The 6,575-nt window shown below is 39.3% G+C and overlaps 1 pseudogene; it reads right to left on the bottom strand.

Annotated features, from left to right (window-relative positions):
- Positions 1-5,577: 5,577 nt before the first annotated feature.
- On the bottom strand, positions 5,578-6,106 carry LOC148005643 (glyceraldehyde-3-phosphate dehydrogenase pseudogene; annotated as a pseudogene).
- Between the last annotated feature and the right edge of the window lie 469 nt (positions 6,107-6,575).

Below are 6,575 nucleotides of genomic sequence, written 5' to 3'. Positions count from 1 at the left end.
TTATGTTTTCTGTCTGTCTTTACTTCCTTCCACTTTATCTTCTACAATATCTCGCTTGATAAAGAACACCTAGAGCTACATGCTACTGAAGATTTTTCCACTACAATCTCATTATCTAGTCCATGTTTTGTATCCCTCATGGACTCATGATAGCTACCTTCTTTCTCATTACTATATGGTTGTTCCATGTTATATAATGAGCAGGCTTTGTTCTCATGGTACTAACCACTTATTTATCATCTCCTTTTACTTCTGTCACTCCTGCAGGAATTTAGTGAAGTTAGTTTGATTTATGCTAAGATACATACCATTTTCCTATCAGTAGTTCTCCTTCTTGTGTCACCATCTTTAATAGTACTTTTCTCTCTCTCTTTTTTTAATTGGATATTTTGTTAAATTACCTTTCAAATGTTAGTCCCTTCCCCAGTTCCCCCTGTGGAGTCCCCCTATACTTTCTCCTCTCCCACTTTCTCTATGAGAGTGTTCACCCAACCACCAACCCCCTCCCTCTCATTTCCCCCACTGACATTTCCCTACACAGGGGCACTGAACCTTCACAGGCCAAGGGCCTCTCCTCCCATTGATGCCTGACAAGGCCACCATCTGCTAGACATGCAGCTGGAGCCATGGGTCCATCTCTGTGTACTCTTTGGTTGGTGGTTTAGTCTATGGGAGCTCTCGGGGGGGGGAGGGGTTTGGTAAGTTGATATTGTGTTTCTTCCTATGCGGTTAAAAACCCCTTCAGCTTCTTCAATCCTTTTTTCTAACTCCTCCATTAGGGATCCCGTTTTCAGTGCAATGGCTGGTTGAGAGCATCTGCCTCTGTATTTGTCAGACTCTGGCAGAATCTCGGAGGAGACAGCTATATCTGGCTCCTATCAGCATACACTTCTAAGCATCCACAATATTGTCTGGTTTTGGTGACAGTATATGGGATGGATCCCCCAAGTAGGGGCAACTCTGGATGACCTTTCCCTCAGTATCTGCTCCACACTTTGTCTCTGTATTTCCTTCAATGAATATTTAGTGCTCCCTTCTAAGAAAGACTGAAGTATCTACACTTTGGTCTTCCACCTTCTTGAGCTTCATGTGATCTGTAGATTATGTCTTGGGTATTGCAAGGTTTTAGGCTAATATACATTTATCAGTGAGTGCATACCATGTGTGTTCTTTTGTGATTGGGTTACCTCACTCAGGATAATATTTTCCAGCTCCATCCATTTGCCTAAGAATTTCATGAAGTCATTGTTTTTAATAGCTGAATAGTGCCCCATTGTGTAAATGTATCACATTTTCTGTATCCATTCCTTTGTTGAAGGACATTTGGGTTCTTTCCAGCTTCTGGCTATTATAAATAAGGCTGCTATGAACATAGTGGAACATCTGTTCTTGTTCTATGTTGGGGCATCATTTGGGTATATGCCCAGAAGTGGTATAGCTGGGTCCTCAGGTAGTACTATGTCTAATTTTCTGAGGAATCATTACTGATACCCAGAGTGGTTGTATCAGCTTGCAGTCCCACCAACAATGGAGGAGTGTTCCTCTTTCTCTACATCTTAGACAGCATGTCTAGTCACCCGAGATTATGATCTTAGCCATTATGACTGGTGTGAGGTGGAATGTCAAGGTTGTTTTGATTTGCATTTTCATAATTGGATTAGTAAAGATCTTTTCCCAATCTGTTGGTTGCTGTTTTGTCCTATTGACAATGTCATTTGCCTGACAGAAGCTTTGCAATTTTATGAGGTCCCATTTGTCCATTCTTAATCTTAGACCATATGCCATTGGTGATCTGTTCAGGAAAATTTCCTCTGTGCCCATGTGTTCAAGGTTCTTCCCCACTTTCTCTTCTATTAGTTTCAGCGTATTGGGTGTTATATGGAGGTCCTTGATCCATTTGGACTTGAGCTTTGTACAAATTGATAAGAAGAACAATTTGAATTCTTCTACACGCTGAACCCCAGTTGAACCAGCACCATTTATTAAAACTGCTATCTTTTTTCAACTGGATGGTTTTAGCTCCTTTGTCAAAGATCATGTGACCATAGGTGTGTGGGTTCATTTCTGAGTTGTCAATTCTATTCCATTTTTCTACCTACCTGTCTCTGTACCAATATCACCCATTTTTTTTTTTTAAATCACAATTGATCTGTAATACAGCTTGAGTTTGGGGATCATGATTCCCCTAGCAGTTGTTTTATTGTTGAGGAAAGTTTTCCCTATTCTGGGTTTTTTGTTATTCCAAATAAATTTGCAAATTGCTTTTTCTACCTCTCTGAGTAATTGAGTTGGAATTTTGATGATGATTGCATTGAATATGTAGATTGCTTTTCACAAAATGGACATTTTTACTATATTAATCCTGCCAATCCATGAGCATGGGAGGTCTTTCCATCTTCTGAGATCTTCTTTGATATCTTTCTTCAGAGACTTGAAGTTCTTGTCATACAAATCTTTCACTTGCTTCATTAGAGCTACACCAAGGTATTTTATATCGTATGTGACTATTGTGAAGAGCATCCTTTCCCTAATTTCCTTCTCAACCTGTTTTTAATCCTTTGAGTAGATTAATTATTTGAGTTATTTTTACTTTTATATCTATCCACTTTGCTGAAGTTGTTTATCAAGTTTAAGAGTTCTCTGGTGGAATTTTTGGGGCCCCTTAAGTATATTATCATATCATCTGCAAATAGTGTTATTTTTGACTTCTTTCTTTCTATTTGTATCCCTTTGATATATCTTCATGGTCTATTTGCTCTGGCTCAGACTTTAAGTACTATATTGAATATGTAGGAAGAGAGTTGTCAGTTTTTTCTAATTCCTGATTTAAGTGGGATTGCTTCAAGTTTCTCTCTATTTAGTTTCATGTTGCCTACTGGTTTCCTTATATATTGTTTTTTACTATGTTTAAGTATGGGCCTTGAATTCCTGATCTTTCCCAGACTGCTAATCATGAAGGGGTATTGAATATTGTTAAATGCTTTCTCAGCATCAGATGAGATGATCATTTGTGTTTTCCTTTGATTTTGTTTCTATAATGGATTGCATTGATGGATTTTCATACATTGAACCATCCCTGCATCCCTGGGATGAAGCCTTACTTAATCATGATGGAAGATCACTTTGATGTGTTCTTAGAGTATTTGCAAGAATTTTATTGAGTATTTTTTATTGAGTATTTTTGCATCAATATTAAGAGAAATTGGCTTGAAGTTTTCTTTTTTCGGGGGGTCTTTGTATGGTTTAGGTATAATTAGTGCAATTTAGGTATAATTTAGTGCAATTGTTGCTTCATAGAACAAATTGGATAGTGATCCTTCTGTTTCTCTTTTGTGGAATAATTTGGAGAGTATTATTATTAGTTCTTCTATGAAGGTGTGATAGAATTCTATACTAAATCCACCTGGTCTTGGTCTTCTTTTGGTTGGGAGTGTTTTAATGACTGTTTTTATTTCTTTAGAGGTTATGGGGATGTTTAGATGATTTATCTGATTCTGATTTAACTTTGGTGCCTGGTACATGTCTATAAAAATGTTCATATCATCCAGATTTTCCTGTTTTGTTGAATCTAGGTTTCTGTGGTAGAATATGGTGATTTTTCGAATTTTCTCAGTTCCTGTTATGTCTCCCCTTTCATTTCCAATTTTATTATTTCGGAATCTATCCCTGTGCCCTCTAATTCTGGCTTAGGGTTTATCTATCTTTTTGATTTTTTTCAAAGAACCAGTTCCTGTTTTGTTGATTTGTTGTATAGTTCTTTTTGCTTCTCTTTGGTTGATTTCAGCCCTGGGTTTTATTATTTCCTTCCTTCTACTCCCTTTGAGTTTATTTGCTTCTTTTTGTTCTTAAGCTTTCATGTGTACTATCAACCTGATGAAGTATACTCTCTCCAGTTACCTTTTGGAAGCACTCAGAGCTGTGAGTTTTCCTCTTAGCACTGCTTTCATTGTGTTCCATAGGTTTGTGCCTTCATTTTTTTAAATGTAGACAGTCTTTAATTTGTTTCTTTTTTTTCCCTTGGCATGGTTATCATTGTTCAGCTTCTATGTGTATGTGGGCTTTCTATCATTTTTGTTGTTATTGAGGACCAGCCTTAGTCTATGATGATCTGTTAAGATGTATGGGATTATTTGAGTCTTCTTGTATCTGTTGAGTCCTGTTTTGTGACCAGTTACATGCTCAGTTCTGAAGAAAGTACCATGAAATGCTGAGAATAAGGTTTATTCTTTTGTTTTAGGATAAAATAGCCTATAAATTCTGTCAAATCCATTTGGTTCATAACTTCTGTTAGTTTCACTGTGTCTCTTTTCAGTTTCTGTTTCCATGATCTGTCCATTGATTAAAGTAGGGTGTTAAAGTTTCCCATTATTAATGTGTGAGGTACAATGTGTGCTTTGAGCTTTTGTGCGACTTCTTTTATTAATGCAAGTGTCCTTAGATTTGGAGCATAGATACTCAGAATTGAGAGCGCATCTGGTGTGTTTTTCCTTTGATGAGTATGAAGTGCCCTTCCTTATCCTTTTTGATAACTTTTGGTTGAAAGTCAATTTTTGTTGATATAAGAATGGCTACTCCAGCTTGTTTCTTAGAACCATTTGCTTGGAAATTTTTTTCCAGCTTTTTACTCTGAATTAGTGTCTGTCTTTGTCACTGAGGTATGTTTTCTGTATGCAGGAAAAGGCTGGCTCCTGTTTATGTTTCCCGTCTGTTAGTCTATGTATTTTATTGGGGAATTTAGTTCATTGATGTTAAAAGATATTAAGGAGTAGTGGTTGTTGTTTTTTGTCATTTTTGTTGTTAGAGGTAGATTTATGTTTCTATGATTATCTTCTTTTGGGTTTGTTGCAAGAAGGTTGACTTCTTGCTTTTCCTAGGTTGTAGTTTCTCTTCTTGAGTTGAAGAGTTCCATCTACTATTATTTATAGGGTTGGATTTGTGGGAAGATATTGTGTAAATTTGTTTTTGTCATGGAATATGTTGGTTTCTTTGTCTGTGGTAATTGAGAGTTTTTCTGGGTATAATAGCCTGGGCTGGCATTTGTGTTCTCTTAGGTTCTGAATGTCATCTGTCCAGGATCTTCTAGGTTTCATGGTGTCTGTTGAGGAGTTTGGTATAATTCTGTTAGGTCTGCCTTTAAATGTCACTAGACGTTTTTCTCTTAATGCTTATTATATTCTTTCTTTGTTTTATGCATTTGGTGTTTTGACTATTTTGTGAAAGGAGGAATTTCTTTTCTGGTCCAGTCTATTTGAAGTTTTGTTTGTTTTTTTGTGTGTTCATGGGCATCTCTTTCTTTAGGTTAGGGAAGTTTTCCTCTGTAATTTTATTTATGATATTTACTGGTCTTTTTTGTTTTTTGTTTTTTGTTTTTTGTTTTTGCATGCAGCGAACTTTATTGATGGTATTCAAGAGAGAAGGGAGGGCTCCCTAGGCCCCTCCTGTTATTATGGGGTCTGGGATGGAATTGTGAGGGAGATGCTCAGTGTTGGGTGTTGAGTTGGGATGGGGACTCCTCAGCAACTGAGGGCCTCTCTCTTGGTCTCAGTATCCTTGCTGGGCTGTGTGGTTCAGGGTTTCTTACTCCTTGGAGGCCATGTAGGCCATGAGGTCCACCACCCTGTTGCTGTAGCCATATTCATTGTCATACGAGGAAATGAGCTTTACAAAGTTGCCATTGAGAGCAATGCCAGCCCCAGCATCAAAGGTGAAAGAGTGGGAACTGCTGTTGAAGTCGCAGGAGACAACCTGGTCCTCAGTGTAGCCCAGGATGCCCTTTAGTGGGCCCTTGGACGCCTGCTACCACCTTCTTGATGTTATCATACTTGGCAGGTTTCTCCTAACGGCATGTCAGATCCACAACGGATACATTAGGGGTAGGAACATGGAAGGCCATGCCAGTGAGCTTCCCGTTCAGCTCTGGGATGACCTTGCCCACAGCCTTGGCAGCACCAGTGGATGCAGGGATGATGTTCTGGGCTGCCCCATGGCCATCACACCACAGCTTTCCAGAGGGGCCATCCACCGTCTTCTGAGTGGCAGTGATGGCATGGACTGTGGTCATGAGCCCTTCCACAATGCCAAAGTTGTCATGGATGACCTTGGCCATGAGGACTAAGCAGTTAGTGGTGCAGGATGCATTGCTGACAATCTTGAGGGAGTTGTCTTATTTCTCGTGGTTCACACCCATCACAAACATGGGGGCATCGGCTGAAGGGGTGGAGATGATGACCCTTTTGGTCCCACCATTCAAGTGAGCCCCAGCCTTCTCCATGGTGGTGAAGACACCAGTAGAATCCACGACATAATCAGCACTAGAGTCACCCATTGGATCTTAGCAGGATCTCGCTCCTGGAAGATGGTGATGGGCTTTCCGTTGATGACAAGCTTCCCATTCTCAGCCTTGACTGTGCCATTGAAGTTGCCATGGGTAAAGTCATACTAGAACATGTAGACCATGCAGTTAAGTTCAGTGAAGGGATCGTTGATGGAAACAATCGCACTTTGTCAGAAGAGAAGGTAGCCCTGGTAACCAGGAGCCCAATACGGCCAAATCTGTTCACATCGACCTTCACAAT

Source organism: Rattus norvegicus, chromosome 5, assembly GCF_021556685.1.
Source record: "Rattus norvegicus strain SHRSP/BbbUtx chromosome 5, alternate assembly SHRSP_T2T, whole genome shotgun sequence".
Taxonomy (NCBI): Eukaryota; Metazoa; Chordata; class Mammalia; order Rodentia; family Muridae; genus Rattus; species Rattus norvegicus.
This window is presented reverse-complemented; position numbering and strand designations above follow the sequence as displayed.